Source organism: Bombus huntii, chromosome 2 (genome assembly GCF_024542735.1).
Source record: "Bombus huntii isolate Logan2020A chromosome 2, iyBomHunt1.1, whole genome shotgun sequence".
NCBI classification, from domain to species: Eukaryota; Metazoa; Arthropoda; class Insecta; order Hymenoptera; family Apidae; genus Bombus; species Bombus huntii.
The window spans coordinates 19,335,549-19,351,920 of record NC_066239.1 but is presented as its reverse complement, the minus strand read 5'-3'; the positions used below and the strand labels follow the sequence as shown (position 1 = coordinate 19,351,920).

The following is a 16,372-nucleotide window of genomic DNA, read 5'->3' as shown; positions in this document are numbered from 1 at the left end:
ACGTCCGAAACGACAGTTTGATTGTTACAGCGATTTTGAAACCAGTACCGATAATAACTCTCGAATAAATCCAGACTGCGACGTTCGTGGATTGGAATATCCATACAACTGCTTTTATTTAGCAGCTGTTACTTAATCGTTACGAATTATTTAACGAGTGTATAAGCAAGTTCGAAACTTCGTTCGGATCGGTCGAGTTTCCTGAATTCAAGCAATCTAAATTGTAAGTAACTTGAAATCTCATAGACAGCGTGAAATTGACAGTCATCCGATTTGAAATATCCTTTAAAATTTATTTATTTCTACTTATTATCGGTAGTTAAATGAATAATTTGAAAAATCTTATCCATGCGAATCTGTTAGTTTACCTGGCTCGTGTCAAACAAAATCGAGGTCTCCTCAACTATTCTTTTACTTGAAAGAAATAACAGTTGCTATTCTAGTTTTACTCCTTAAATCAACTTTATGAAAATGTATTTAAGATAGTTAACACGCGAGATGTTAATCTTGATAACACCTACTGTTGTACATAATTTTATAGATACTATTTCCCAGACTGAAGATCACAAAATCGACAGTTTTATAATATTTCCACTATATTTATACATAATATATCATCAATCGCATGGTATTCCTTGCCAGTACAAATGGCAAGTTTAACATCCGTTATATCAACCATAATTAATCAAGTATATCAAGTGTCGTCGTATACACGTACCACTTGATCATCCGTGTAATTCTGCTCATACCAGACTAGCTGATCGAGCCGACGAGTCTCTGCTCCACATCGACATTCCCTTAAGCCAGAATACGTATATCCTAACCGGGTTAATTCTCGACAAAATCGACACGCTTTTGTCTGCTTTCATGTTACGTTGATAATCTCTCTCTGGCTTCTGGAGACGTTCTCCGACGTAATTACGCTTCAGACGAGCTGATCCCTCTCAATAGAAACGACTGGTGAGAAGCCGAGAACAGAGCCTTTGAGTCATTATTTCCACCGACGTCTGTTCCGTCCGATTCGACGTCGATTCTGTTTCTTGTCAATTCAGTTTGCCTATTCTTCGCGTATAAATACGAGCGGCCGTGCGCGGTCTCGTGCAACGAAACGCGATAATTTGTCGGATACGTCCTCGTATACCTGTCTCTCGCAGCTCTGCTTCCTTGAATATGGCGAACGTTCATGCGTTTATAACTGCCACGTTGCAAAACTGCAACCCCGTGCACCCCTAATAAGCGTACGCGGACATTGAATGGATTATAACGTTAGCGTTTGCGGTCACGTGGATTTTCGTTTTAATCGTCTGCTCGTTAGAGGATGCACGAAGCGTCCGCTTGTTGCTTTTGTTGTTTGTACGCTTCGACCATTATATTAACGTTATTTTGCGTCTAGGTAGATTATAGGCGAGAAGAATAGCATTAATAAGTTAGATTTAATTTGCTGTTGAACGTAATATGCTAGTAAAGAAAATTTTATTTATACAAAGAGATATGAATTTTTTGAATGAAACGGGAGAGGACTAAACAAGAGGAAGATATAGTATGTACGCTGTTGTTGAATATAATTTTGTATTATTACGTCGTAATAGGTTTCATGTAAACTGATGTGAATAATAATTTTCGGGACATGTGAACGTATCATTGTATGTTGAAATATTATGTTACACAGTGCTTAACGAGCACTGTAAATTGTTCCTTTCGTATTTTGAATAATTTATTATTTACAATTTATCGTTAATTTTAAACGATCCAATTTAAATACTCTTTATCGCTTCGAACGTTTGTATTAGATACTTTCGAATACAATTATTCCACATCGTTACGAAAGCACGAGGAAATTTGATAATTACACATGCTGCCCTCGCTTTAACATGCGTTTAATGCCATTATTATCGCAATTAGTATTCTGTATTAATATTGAAGAACATTTATCACGCGTTATAACGTAGTGTACACGATTTCATCAATTATTATCCTGTTCCAGCATTCTATCGAGCGACCCTTCTACTAGAATTTCATATTTAAACGAAAGGAAATGCTTCTCTCTTAATATTAAACTTACATCACAATTCATCGTCGCTTAATATCGTTTCAATATGTAAACATCGATCAATGAAATAACTCGCACTATGAAAGAACTTGACGAGACAAGATTCGTACAAAGTTTGCAAGATTTTCGATCCAGGCTGGAAAGAGCGATGTAATTGGTTAACTCGATTTAATCGCAGTAATTGCGAGAACCGTGTGCGGCGAAAGGGACGACGAACAGGTACGTTGAAGCATCGAAGGAAATCCTCTCGTTAAAGTCCCGTGGTCGTGTAAAATCAGGGGGATTCCGGTTCATTTGTCTTTGCGGAAACTCTTCGTAACGACCTTGAAGAAATATCAAACTCTAGGGACTCGCCTTTCCAATCTTTACCCTTGCCCTTCGAAGTTCGCGCGACTAAATTAGAATGTCGATAAGTCGTACTTTGTAGAATTTCGTGGTGCGTGTCGGTGTCGGTTAGGTGAAATAAATTAACTTAGGAACACTCGTCAAGTTCCATTAACGCATAGAATGACATATGTATCTTTCCCCATAGAATTATCTAATTGTCCACTTTATACGTCTAAGTATTCGTATTGTAATAAAATTATAAATAAGTATACAAGAAATAACAATCACGAGGTACAACAATGAAAAGATAAAAGATAGAAGATCAGAAGTAGGTGGTATTTGCTTGATCGAGCAAGAATCTGGCAGCGTCTAATGGCTACGTCTCTCGTTGTGACAAGGTAGTAGAGCAGGGAACAGAGGAAAGGTGACCCCTTATTAAGGGTTCCTTTGTCGGTGATTCCAGCTTATGGCGGTCGGTCTTTGCATTTCGGGACGAAAAGTTTAACGATATTCATACAAAGAGGGAGATGATATGGCGGTCGGTCTGGTCCGGAGGCGTGGGATCTGCAAATGAGCACTTTTTCCGCGCAATTCCGGCAGCCGGTGTTATTTTACTGGCTCGAGAGCGAAATAAAAGAAAAAGAAAGCCTGGCAAAGTGATGGAGATGTTAAGGCAAATATCCTCTCCTTCGACCTTTCTGTTTCGCTCCGGTCGCATACTGAGTTTGTTGAGATGCGACGAACCGTGAAAGACGCTCGTCTTATCTTCAAGTCGTGCGCGAGATACTTCGTCCACCCGTCTTCTTCTCGCCTTCTATTTTATCCTTGTTCCCCGAGTCCTTTAACCACCCTTATTCCAGACTCCCTTTCGTCTTACCTCGTCTATTTCCCCGTTACTCGATAGTCCGGTTTACTCTCGCGGTTTCCACACGGTCGAAAGTGTGGGTGTTCAAGCCTGTTCGTTTGCGTTCATCCTTGCATTATCCTTTGTGAACCGGGATTGGACGCGCAGCCATCCCCTCTTTCCTTTGTTACACTTTGATCATTATCTTTGGTGCGAGCTTCGCTTGATATTATGGGTGTGAGAAGTTAATTTGCAATTAACACGTTCACAATCCGAGGAAAATGCAATTCGCCCTAATACACGTGGGAAGCAATATACGTAGATAACTCGTCGTATAAAACGGTATAATAATTACGAATATTCAACGATATTTACGAAAGAATATATTATATGTATTTATATACTCGTGTCGATTGCGTAAAGATGAATAAAAATTGAAGACATTACAGAAACAGTCGGCATTTACATATCTTTAAACAGCACGAAACAATCGCAATCGATTCAAGATATTTCCTGTAAAAGTAAAAAAATAATTATACCAGTAGATGGCAGAGAAGTTCTGTTTGATAGTATAATTTGAGCATGACACGAGAAGGTGTGAAACGACGCGCAATTATCATGAAACAGCAAAGTTCCTTTTATTTCACGGGAAACGCTCGAAACGAGCGAATGTGTTAAGCGATAATTGACTGATTCGCTTAACTACAAATCAGCGGCGCATTGCGTTTAATTAATGAGCCGCGCCCGCTCGATGCACGCGTTGATTTCTGAGTTTACGTGTAAACGCTCGTTTAAATAATTGCTGTGATTGATAAAGCGTTCGCGTTTAACGTTAGCTACTCGGTACACTTCGTTGCTTAAAAAATACTGCCTTTAAATATCGCAGCTGAGCCGGTTTCAAGGAATTTAACTGTTGGCAGGTAAACGTATTTTTTCACACTTCGTAAACAAACTGGGTCAGCTGTAAACCAAATTCTTTTTCTGTTCTAGGCTTTCAAAAAATCTGTAAAAATTCTAGAATATTCAGTTCTAACAAACGTTTGAAACTCTTTGAATAGAAATAGAAATTCAAGGAAAAGAACTCAGGGGTCGTGCTGGAATTATCAGCGACCCAGTTTATCAACGAACAGTGCAACGTGCAAATTCCGTATTTCATTGGAAATAAAATATGCAGAAGTTACAAGTTATTTTTGCAAAGTCTCCGCGTAATATTTTACTGTCTTTATGACGATACGTATATTGGAAATTTTATTAATTTCTACTTCCGACACGTGTCGGAAGATAATTTTGAAGTAAGTAAAAAAGTTTACGTATGTGTTGAATAAAATATGCCAAGTACCAAGATTATATTTCTTCTGAGACAAATATAGCGTTTCTATATCACTTGGAACGTGCAATAATAACCCATGCAGTTACAGTAATCGATATAAATGTCTGAAACAGTCAATGTACGTTTCTAGACAGTTTTAATATTGTATTAAATTGCGATATATCGACCGATAATTCCAGATAAATCAATGTCTCGCGTTGATTCGATTCGCTTCAATCCTCGAGCATTCGATGTAGATTTTCATTTCTTTTCCTTTTAATCCAGTTGAATGGATTCCTCTGCCGCGAGTTCGATGTTCTTCCACCACTTCTTTGCCGTGAGATCTCACCGGGAGAACCCGCGTGTAGCACAGAGAGCGACTGAAGTCTGATTACTATTTGCAAGCAGTTTGCGTCAGAACGGATCTTCAGTTTTAATGCCGTCACTAATGGATGCTAAAATGAATATAAACATTGCCGCTGATCCGCTTTGGAGATTTCTCGACGGTCCTTGCCGCTTGAGAGTTTCCTGCGTTCCAAACAACTTTGCTTTCTCGAATGAAAGGTACCTAAGTACCTTGAGCACGTAGTCGACAGTCAGCGTTCGCTATTGTCAGTGCAAGACTTCTTTCGATTTAGATTTTACTCGGAGGAAATTTATCGAACGTGTTAAACTTTATGGATTTCATATTTGTAGCTTTTCGGGTTTCCTTTCAAACATTCCAATTCGCTGCGTTAAAAACATTTTTCAAATCTGCCTGTCGGAACAAAGCGCAACGCGTTAATAAACACGATCGAAACCGGAACAACCACAAATGCGTAAATTTAATCACCGTGAAAGTTTAAAATCTGAAATTTATGGGCTTCAAAACCTGTAGGATATATTATTTGTCAAAATTATAACTATCGTATCTAAAATTTATCGAATGATTTGTTAAATGAATTAAAAGGAGTATTCTTTTATTTTCCTTGAAAGGAATTCTTTACAATTCGTTCGCAAAGTATCGTTCTCTGAAAGATTGATAGCGTAATGATACCATTGACTAATTAAACGATATAAATGGATAGAAATTTAGTTCAATGAATTCTGAAGTTCAAAACGTTCGAACGAAACACCAACTTCTAAGTGGTAACGATTGTGGTACACGAGCATTATACACAAATGCGTCGTGTAATGCGCTTTTTGTTCGGGAAATAGTTCCGTTCAATCGAGCAAACTTTTTCCCGTAATACATTCAGCCTGCGACGCCCGACAATTCGAACTCTCATCAATTCATTTCGCTGTGAACCGTTCGGACAAAAACACGAGTTTTCGCTTTCATACGTCCGGTTTGTTATATTTAGATTAACGTATTGATTTATTTTTCGCGAATGTAACGACCGTACAAATTTGTAGTCTATTCCAGGTGCGATGGTATTTTTGACAATGGTTGCGAAAGAAGATCCGACCGTGTCATTTTGTCGTCGTAAAATATCGCTGGCACGTTCGAACGAATGCTCGCTGGTTCGTGGATAACGTGAAATGTGACTAGTGTCAGCAACTTTTTCGAGATCATTTCAACCCATCGATCTCCATTGAAAACTGATCTCGTCCAGTTACCCTTCTAATTAATCTGGTATTACGTTTCGTTTCCCGTTTGTACGCAAATGCTCGAAATCACAGAAAACTTCCATTAAAATACGATCGTGAAGAGTTAACATAAAGATCTCCGTGAAACTATACAGATACAGGATGTCACAAGTTGTTTTGACTCACGACATGTACGAGGGACATTTGATATTTGATCGATCGATTCCATAAATCGACAACTACAGAAAATCGATGATATTGCAAACGTCGTTTCTTTAATTTACTTTAGAATTTACTATTACCTATGTGTATGTCACCTTCTTCAGGTATTTGTTTCTCGACAATGAAATCGAGAAATGGACAAAACGTAGAATCAATCGACTTGGCTTCTGGCGTACTCATTTGTAGGATAAATTTCCGACATCGTTGTGAAATGACGCAAAATAAATTATTCAATGTAACAGAACTGTTTATAACTTTAGAAGATATATCTCGAACGACAATTGTACACATCCGACCCTTTTTTCTCGTTTTGTTCTTTAAAATCGAACAAATACTCATCGCATACGTGACCACGTATTTCCCGACTTTCCGTATCTTAAGAAACGTTCAAAAGATATTACCGAAGATAAAAAGAATTTTGATCGAAACTCGGTCATCTTGCCTACGATAATTCCGACTTTCGCTAATTCAGCGAAGCGTTACCGAGAACGTCAGAGCGCAGCCTAACAGAGAAGGATCGAATGGAAAAGTAGTTTTTCGCGCCATATGTACGCCCTACTTTTACTTCGGTTAACAGGGCGATTTATCCCCGCGAAAGCAATGACTATCGCAGTTTTTTGGGTAGCGCTGCAAATTTCTGGCGTTCACGCGCGTTCCGCCAGCGTGGAATACGAGCACGGATGTCGGTAGGCGAGGGTTTGGGAATGAGTCGAACGATTTAGAAGGGGGAGGGTGGTGTGGTTAGAGGTAGGATGGGATGGTAGAGTTAGCGTGGCATTGTCGTTTTTCCGAGGATTCGATGGAGTAACAGGGAGTCGGATGCGGCGGGGGTGTAGCACGACACAGGCTGGCGTTATTCCAACGGGGAAAACATTTAAAACAAAACCTGGTCGGTCCTCTCGAGCGTTGTATAGCAGACAGCTCCTGGTATGCAGCACGTATTCATTACTATCAAAAATATGGCTGGCTGCGTATTATCTACGCGTCTGCTGATTCATATTTACTCGCCAGATATCGGGGGCTGCGCATGTCTTTTTACCTTACGAGAATAAACGTGCAACTGATGTCACGTTGTGCACAAGCCACAAGCGTTGATATTCTTAATATACGAAGTTAACAATGTGCGAACATGTATATGCTTTTGCGTGGATAAGTTTCAGTATAGATAAACTCATAATGTATGTATACTTAAATTAAATTCTGAGCCACGTTACAAATTTCATAAAAATATTTTTTCAGTATTCGAAGGGAAAAGTCGATGCAGGTATGGAAAAAAACGAAAAATTACGGTAGAAGCTTCATCAAGTGGAATAAACGTTTTAACGTCAGACGCATATATATTTCATACGTTACTGTACCAGAGATGCGTAAACAATACGATTCCTCGTGTCATTTCGACGAGAGGGAAATGTAATAATTCTCGGTTTATTCTCCGACATTGACAATGATTTACCATTATCTCGTTGCTTGCTTCTTAACGGAATAATTCTTAATTTTAATAAAAGTTATTATTTTGTTTTTATTAACTTATATTGATAAAAGTGAACTAACGAAGAAAAATCTTGTTTGTCTTCGTATTTCATTGATCCGTTACGTAGCAACGTGCAATCAACAAATAGTTCTCTGCATTTACGGTTCTCATTCGCTTATTTTCTTGATAGGTGTGCGCGCGGTTCGCGTGCGTCGTGATTCACACTAGCAAATTTGTTTCCCGTCGAAAGGTGCACAAGGGGCGTAAAAACAAAGCACGCGAGGCGCACTCGTAAAATCGAAATACGGCTGTGCAGGATTTCAAGCGACCTTGCGAAATTAATACGAACACGTCGTTAAAGCGGGACAATTAAATTTCAGGAACAGGTGATTAAATAAAACATTGTGCAGAGCTAAATGAACCGTGCTCCGCGTTTCGAAACTAAAAATTTTATCGCGGAATCGTTTAATTCTCTTTCCGACTCGAAAATTGCCGTTGTTAGCAAACATTGATACTTTCCAAGTCGCAACACTATTCAGTGTTTTCCCATTCAGCGAGCTACTATGGTGTGTAATCATTTGGCAGAAGAAGATTGTGGAAAATTTTCAAACAACACGAAAATATATGTATATAGAAATTACGTTATATTTATTGCAAACATAAACTTCGCAAAAATCACGAAATTATTCGAACGTCGTAAAAAATTATTATTTCTTTTGGCAATTAAGTATTATATGCATACCATATATTTTTCATTTACTTGTATAAAATTTTACAAAATATTAGTAAATCCAACATGTAACAAACAACGTGATTTGTCGAAATATTGGTAATATTTAATTTAGTTCTCTATCATGGCCAACCCTCAACTGTTTTTATTACAGATCATTAGAGAAGAAGAGTAGTCTTCTTTGTTCTAAATTACTTTGGTTTTTAAAATTTATTTAGAAAATCACACTTTATTCGTTATACAGCTATCGACTCACTGGTTGTTATAAAAACGAATCTGATATCATTGTTTCGTTTAACGATTGAAAATAGACAAGTACTGTATCTAAGATTCGTTACTTCATGAGAGGGTTGAAGTAATGAAATCAAAATTCGGATTCCTTTCGGAGACGAGTGAGAGTAAAGTTACAAGTTATAAAACGGAAACCCTAAGAGATAAAATAAGCTAAATAAATAAGATAAATAAATGGTAATACTATGTAGACAAACAGTTACTTTAATTTACGAAAATCGATATATTCTTATCTGAACATTCGCTCAATCTCCTTCGTTACAATCGATTTCCACGTTCAATCACTGGATCTCTATAATGTATAGAAAGTTCATTCTTCTCCGTAGCGCTTCTAACAATGCCAATTATTTGCCGGAAAAGGAAGAGCGGAAATGAACGGTGGATAAAAAAAATATCAGAGTAGAGGGCGAAAAATATCGAAACACGGAAATACAGTTTCGATAATTGATAGCAGAATATGGTGACTTGTGCATACGTTTCGAAACATACAAATTCGCCGATTCGTTAAATATATGTCGAAGTGATACGGTTTTATCATACGGGTCAGTATATTTGGAAACAGAACGATACACGTACGAATGATGGATGTACAGATATTTGATTTAGGTAGTTACATATACGTTTTAGGAAGAGCATTTGGATTGATCGGTTGAAATTATCGTGCCATCAGAGGATGGATTACCAAATACATTTTTAGGTATAATGAGTTCGTCTATCGGTTAATCAATCGGAGATAGAGTTTACCTTGCTGTGCAGTTTACATCATTTTCCATCTAATTTCTTTATCATTTTTAGAACATTTCTGAAGTTTGAAAGTAAAACAGAAGAATCGTTATTGATGCAATCGTGTCATAATATATCATCGACTCCACAATGCTGCGTTTTCAACCGAAACGGCTTTCCGAATTTTCCGTCAGTTGTTTCAACTTTTCTCTTCCTCTCATCCTGGCTTTTGCCACATTTTTATCTTCCATTGTCCAGACTCTTCTCTCGGCTCGTAATCGCCTTCCGTCCGAGCCTAGCCATTTCAACGAACGCCTACGAGGAAAGTCGTCATGGCGTGCGGCTCTTTTGGTGCGCAAGGAAAAAGGCGGGAGCCCGTGAAATCCGTAGAAAAGGTGGCGATGAAACGAGGGAAAACTGTTGCCCGGGGCAGCCGGAAATCGCCGCCGGCTCGGTGATTCGGTCAAGTACAGTTTAGCGAGAGTTAACGAGCAAGGTTGAACGCTCACGCGAATAGGCTGAACGCCGTGCACGCGGCCAGGATTTTGTTGGCTGTCGCTTCGCTTAGCCGATCTCAAATTCGCCGGGAATTTTCTGCCGAGCTCGTTTATTTTCCGCCTTTAACGCGCGCTTATACGCAACCGCGCGGACGTAATTTCGTCGCTCAGACGAATTTTTATGGGCGACGTGTGGCGCATAGCCGCGTATGAAACACGTTGTTTGACGAACCATTCGACCGAACCTTTAATGCTATTCATCGATTTACATTATTTTACATTATGAAAGGATTTACTCTGAGAGTCGTTACGTTGCTTAACCGTGTCTGTGACGAGTATTTGCATGGCTTCTCGATCACCACAGATTGATTGGAGAGTTGTTGCTTTTGCTACGTTCTTTTCGCAGTAGGTTGGTAATGGTTGTGTCGTAATAGAATTTTCGAGTAAACGTCAATCAAACAATAAACGTCGATACATATTTAACCACGCAGTGAATAATTAAATTCATTTAATGAATTGAATTATCGAAATGGAATCTCCGAACGTAGAATAGAGCATATATACAATATCGTATATATAGTACAAAGGTCGAAATCGAATGCGAAACTGCCCGAATTAATTACTTAAATTAACGATTTTATAAGACCTGTCAATTAGTAAAGTAATTTCGTCACGTATTTTTCATATCTTTATACTTCGTCAGTAATTTTTATTTCAAATAGTATTATATCGTAAAATATTTTAACAATAAAGCGCTATAATTTCTTAAACGTTTAATATTACAAATTAATTATATAATTCAAACCTCAAAGTCAGATACTCGTTCATTAATCTTCTACGTGAGTGCAACGAAACGGAAGACGCTGGAAGAAATGCTGTATTATTCGAAGAGAAATAACGCTTAAAACATTAACGAAGAAATTGAAGCGAAAACGATTAAATGCAACCAGGCGAATGTAGCCAGTGGAAGAAGCTGGATGTTGACGGTGAGAAACGCGTAAGCAGTCGGTTCATCTAGGATCGGTAGTTTACTACGAAAACGAAGAACAGTGATTCGGGTCGGACATTTTCCCTTGCTCTGGGAGTAGATTGGTTCCGAGCTGTTGCAAATCTAGCCCTGGAAATCGATGAATTAAGTATCAATCTTATTCCGGATAGGGGAACGTTAGATAAGACAAGGAAAGAGATTTAGTTCGGCGATTCGGTGATCCTTCGCTTCTTTAAATTACGGCACAGTCAACAAACGCGATAAAGGGATTTCCGTAAGAAGTACGCGCTGCGTTGTTTCTGTTTTTCAGTTATTTCCAGAAATAATAAGCAATCCATCAGATTGTTTCGCGAATTTTTGTAAACGTTACATTCAATTTAGAATTTCGTAGAATATTTTAAGTAACGCGATACGGTAAACGTACTGTACTCGGATATTGTGTTTTAGAAAGATTCGAGATTTGGGAAATAACAAGTAATCCTTCGATTTTCGCTTCACAGCGTTTTCCTCGTTACAGTTTCTGCGTTTAAAGCATATCTATGCTCGTTACTCGTTACTCGTGAATCCTCTTAATTTGTAATTCCTGAATGGGTACGCGTATTTTAACGTTCCATCGCTTTACGATAAATGTCCTTGCAATTTATTTCTATATATTTTGCGTTTATGGTATTACGCAATCAGCGAATCTTTTAAGCAGGAAATATCAGAATGCCGTTATCGTAAATTATTTCGAACATTGTTGGATTATTCCTCCACGTATCTTTTGGATTAGGAATTTTATAGACTCGCCACAGAACATTTCTAGGAACTTGAGTGATTTTTTGCAGAATGTACAGCTAACAAGTTATTGCACCGTGTGTGTATAATGCAATAATAAGTCCTTGCGTTATAATCTTTTCATCTCGTTTTCTTTATATTTTACGCTTTAATCCAGTGTTAATAACAACTTTCAACTACGAATGCAGGAAACTCGTTTTAGTTCTAAAATGCTGATGCTACGGCATTGAATAGGTTTTGTCTTCTATTTGCCGAAATTGTCCGTGCGACTAATGGAATACACGGTCCGCTAACGGTATCCGGACGGTCATCATTCTCGGAAGATGAACTTGCCTCGTGACGTGATAAACTGGAAATCGCGTTATCCCGTACAGAATTCGTGAAATTACTGGAACCGCTTATGTCAGAAGCGAGATTTCATTGAAGGACTCATTGTTAGTAAACAGATAGAAAATCATAAGGCATTCTTAAATCACTGAACTATAGAAAGCGCGTATACTATATGCAACAGTAGTATCGTAATTATAATAATAATTAGTGTGGGATGGTGTGACGTTAGCGAAAGACATGGCTGATTGTTTATAAACGTTGTTAAGATATGTTAATGTTGTCAAGGAGTGTTGTGAGCGTTACCAAGGTTTGTTACAGGAAAAATGAGCGTGGTAATGCTGCCAGAGTTGAATTAATCGTGATCGAGAGAAGTTCATCGTGTTGCTGTGACGTAGAAATAGCGTTAAGCGTATTCGTGAAGTGCGATATTATATTCAATTTTGTGAGAGTGTTACAATATTGTGTTAATCATACTGTCTTTTCTGTTAATTTATAATAAACATTCTTACATTAGTTTCTTAATAATAAATGGATTAAACAGGAAATAATGGTTATTTAACATGAACTAATCGTAACAACGTATTATAATTAATTAACAACTCTCGTCAACACAGATTCAACTCTCTCTCAACAACATACTCTCAACAACATACTGCCGTTAATTCGTTTATGTCTCTTAGCAACCCTTTGTCTTTTGTCTGATATCTTTTGTTTAAGCCCCATCATGCACACGCTCAGCAACTGCTCGTTTACAATTCGCACGACACCCCCTAGCCCCCCCCCGTCCACGATATTACACAACTATTACATCGTATATTATTTTTATTATTTTATTATCGTTTTTTTCCATTACTCTGTGAAAGCATTTCACAAGATGTTCATATTGACGCGTTCGATATTTGTTTTGTTAAAAAATTCGCAGTTATAGATATTTTTTATTTATACACGCGAAAGTATATAACATTTTTACTAATACTGTCTTTTTATTATTTAATTCTTTTGTTACTATTATTAACTTATTCAGATTAAAATAATCGTAAGTGTAAAGGAATCGAAATAAATTTCGGGACGGTAGATCGTTACCGAGAAAGATATTATCTACATACAGGTACGTTTTTAGAGGGAGATCTAGCTAAAAGCAGATACCGCGAATTAATAATCTACCATTTTTGGGGGGTAAATACGTCTAACAACCTAATCAAAATAATAACATTAAGCTATTTTCCATCAGTATCCGCCAGTTTTATAAATATACGGGAGAAATAAATTTTTTCGAAAATAGTTTTGACATAGAAAATTTGATTTGGAATATTATTAATAACGTGATCCTCTTAACTGAGGTAATTTTATTGGATTCTGAGATTGAAACCACAGATTGAAATTAAAGAACGTTAACACAGTTTTCTATTAAAATAGAAGCTCGTCACAGTTTTACCAGTCAAGTGTCGAACAGTATGTTGTTCTGAATCAAATTCTGGATAATCATCAAATTCTACCCTCTACTCGCAGTACGCAATTGGCAAATAGTTTATCGAACTTTACAGTACTTCAAATCGGTAATTAAGCTTTCTCTCCTCGAAATTTCCCGAGTAATGCAACCCCTGTCAAGCCAGCGAATTAATAGGGTGGCGGTCACCAAAACGCAGCACGGAAATATTACTTTTACAAACCGAGTTAAATGGAATAATTAAAGTGGCGCGTGTCGGTGTTTTGATTAGGACGTTCGTGCATACTAATATTTAGCGACGTGCCAGTTATAAATTCAACGCTCAATCGGTAAAGTAATTCCGGTTGCGATTCAATCGCAACTTTAATTGAAATCAGATCGACGTAATTGGATAAATTAAACGTTGATTAATGCGTGTATCGTGACTAACGATCGCGAATCGCCAAAATTTGTGTTACCTAATATCTGGATATACTAGAAGGATGTATGTACACATATGTCTGTTGAATTTTATACAGCGAAAACCTCACGTCGATCTTTTTCGTTTCTTTTTCTCTTTCGATGGTTCCGTTTCGAAATGTAAACCAGGTTATAGGAAAAGGTACGCGTGGTTTTCTCGGTTTCCGTGTCACCGAACGTTTTTACGACGTGCGAGCTGAAACAAAGTGGACCAGAAGGTATAGATTAAAAATCTCATTGAGCTTTTTCCACGTGAAAAAGGAAATTGAGAGAAGGCAACGTTTGAGAAATAATGTAACAAACGTTGATTGGAACGCAGAAGTTGAGAGAAATGGATGTTTGCGATAAAATTGAGCGTGTTTTAAATAAATGTAGTCTGGATAAAGTTAATTAATTGTACCGAGATAAACCCAGGTTTATGAAAAATTAATCATACGCTCTGCCGCTAAAAGTGAAAAATTCAAGTTACAGAGTGAAGTTGCTGAAATTACTGTAACTTTGTTGTTTAGAAAATATATATTTGAAAACTTACTTACGATAACTATGGAGAATTATTAAAACGTCCATATTAAAAATTGTATTCAATCCTGATATATTCCGACGTTCAATCAGATTTATGCTAATTTTAATTCCACTAAAAGCAAGTTAAAAGTTCGATATATTTGACAAACAAATAGAAGCGCCAGCCGCTTTAACTAAATTAAATTTCTCAATTCGTCCAAAAGGAAATGTCGATCGGAACGTACAAACATATTAAGAGCCAGACGCTAGCTCATAATTGCCATTTTTCAGACTATAGAAAAAAATTCGAAAAAGAGAAACGGTCCATTACCATGTGAGTAACAACGTTTCTCGTTCATCGGATTTTCACCTCTCCGCGAACAGCTTGCGGCGCAAACGAGTGGCCGGGGCTTAAGGCTATGGGTTTGAGCGAGACGCTTCCGTTTTCCATCTGCCAGTTCTCCTTAATCGCAGCGAGCCATAACAGTATCGTAAATGCTGGATACACCTAGACGAAGGCTCGATTCTGCAACGTTGGAAATGGCCACGCCGGGATTTTCGTCGATCCTCTAATTCCTCGTTTGGCTACATAGTCTGCGGCGTATTAGCCGAGAAAGACATCGAAGCGAAATTAAAAGTAACATCCGTGTTGTTAACGCTGCCTGCGTGGTTTATTCGATTCATTTCGCTGGGAAATTTTAGGCCGTGTAATAAATATACTGCGAATATTTAAGCAGAGTTGTATTTTCGTACCCATTCGTAAACAAATCAAACTCGAGGAAAATAGAATATCTTGGCTTTTAAACGTTGAAAAATATATTTTACTTCTAATGTTTCGCTAACTTTTTGCATTTGTCCTTGTTTTTATATATTTTCGTATATTTAGGCATACTTGTTACAAATACATAAAAATTCGCAGTATAATATCAGATAAACACGTTTCGCTATTAGCTGCATAGTGACGAATTATAAATTTCGTAACATCCACTGCGTAGAAAATAAAACGTAATATTTAAAAAAAAAAAAACAAACTAGCTGCTTATAATTTAATTCAAGCACCTTAAGACCAGATTTCTCTTCACTTGTTTATTTACCAGAAAAAAAGTACAGCATCGTAGCAACTAGAATTTTGTTTGCCAACAAACTGAAGTATAAAACATCGAAAGAGATTCCACTAACAATAAACAATTCATTAAGCACTTCTCTCTAAAAAGAAGCAGTTAAATTCGCCGGTATCGATAATCACAAGAACCGAGCAAAACTCTCCAAAAAGCTATCAACCTTCTGCACGTTATTTCACGAAGCAGGCGAATGGTTTTCTCTAAAACCTGTTTGCGCGATTCGTCGTGCTTAAGAGTTTGAAACAGAAAGCAACCAATACCGGTGTACGTGTATGTACGGTATCGCAAAAATCTGGAAAATCTGCAAACAAACGCGTCAGCGTCTCACGGTTCGCGCAAAGATACGCCAGTCGCCGGCTTAAGCCGGCACTTTATTAGGTTAATTCAATTTAAAGTTCCGGAAAGTGCGTAGACAGAATGCTGGAGGAACTTTATATGGCAGAGGGTATAAAGTTCTCGGCTTTTATCGCGGGAGGAGACCCAGCTGGGAGAAAGAGGAAGAGAGCGAAACGAGCGCAGGAATGTTTCTTCTCGACGTCCGCTATGTACGGTCGCGGCAAGTTTTTAATTTTTACACCCGACGCTCCTATCGTCGCCTCACCAGCGGCCGCCCTTGTCGTTTATGAACTTCCTTCTCAGAAGCTGCCGAGTGACTTTTTGTGTCACGAGCTTTCACGAGCCCGGTGAGCCTGCAATATTAACAAATTTTCCGCGGA

General features: G+C 37.9%; 1 long non-coding RNA gene across 1 annotated transcript in view; it reads right to left on the bottom strand.

The window, feature by feature from the left end:
- The window catches only part of LOC126874744 (uncharacterized), a 65,008-nt gene that overhangs the window by 4,552 nt on the left and 44,084 nt on the right, over nucleotides 1-16,372 (bottom strand). The gene's annotated exons all lie outside the window — the stretch shown is intronic.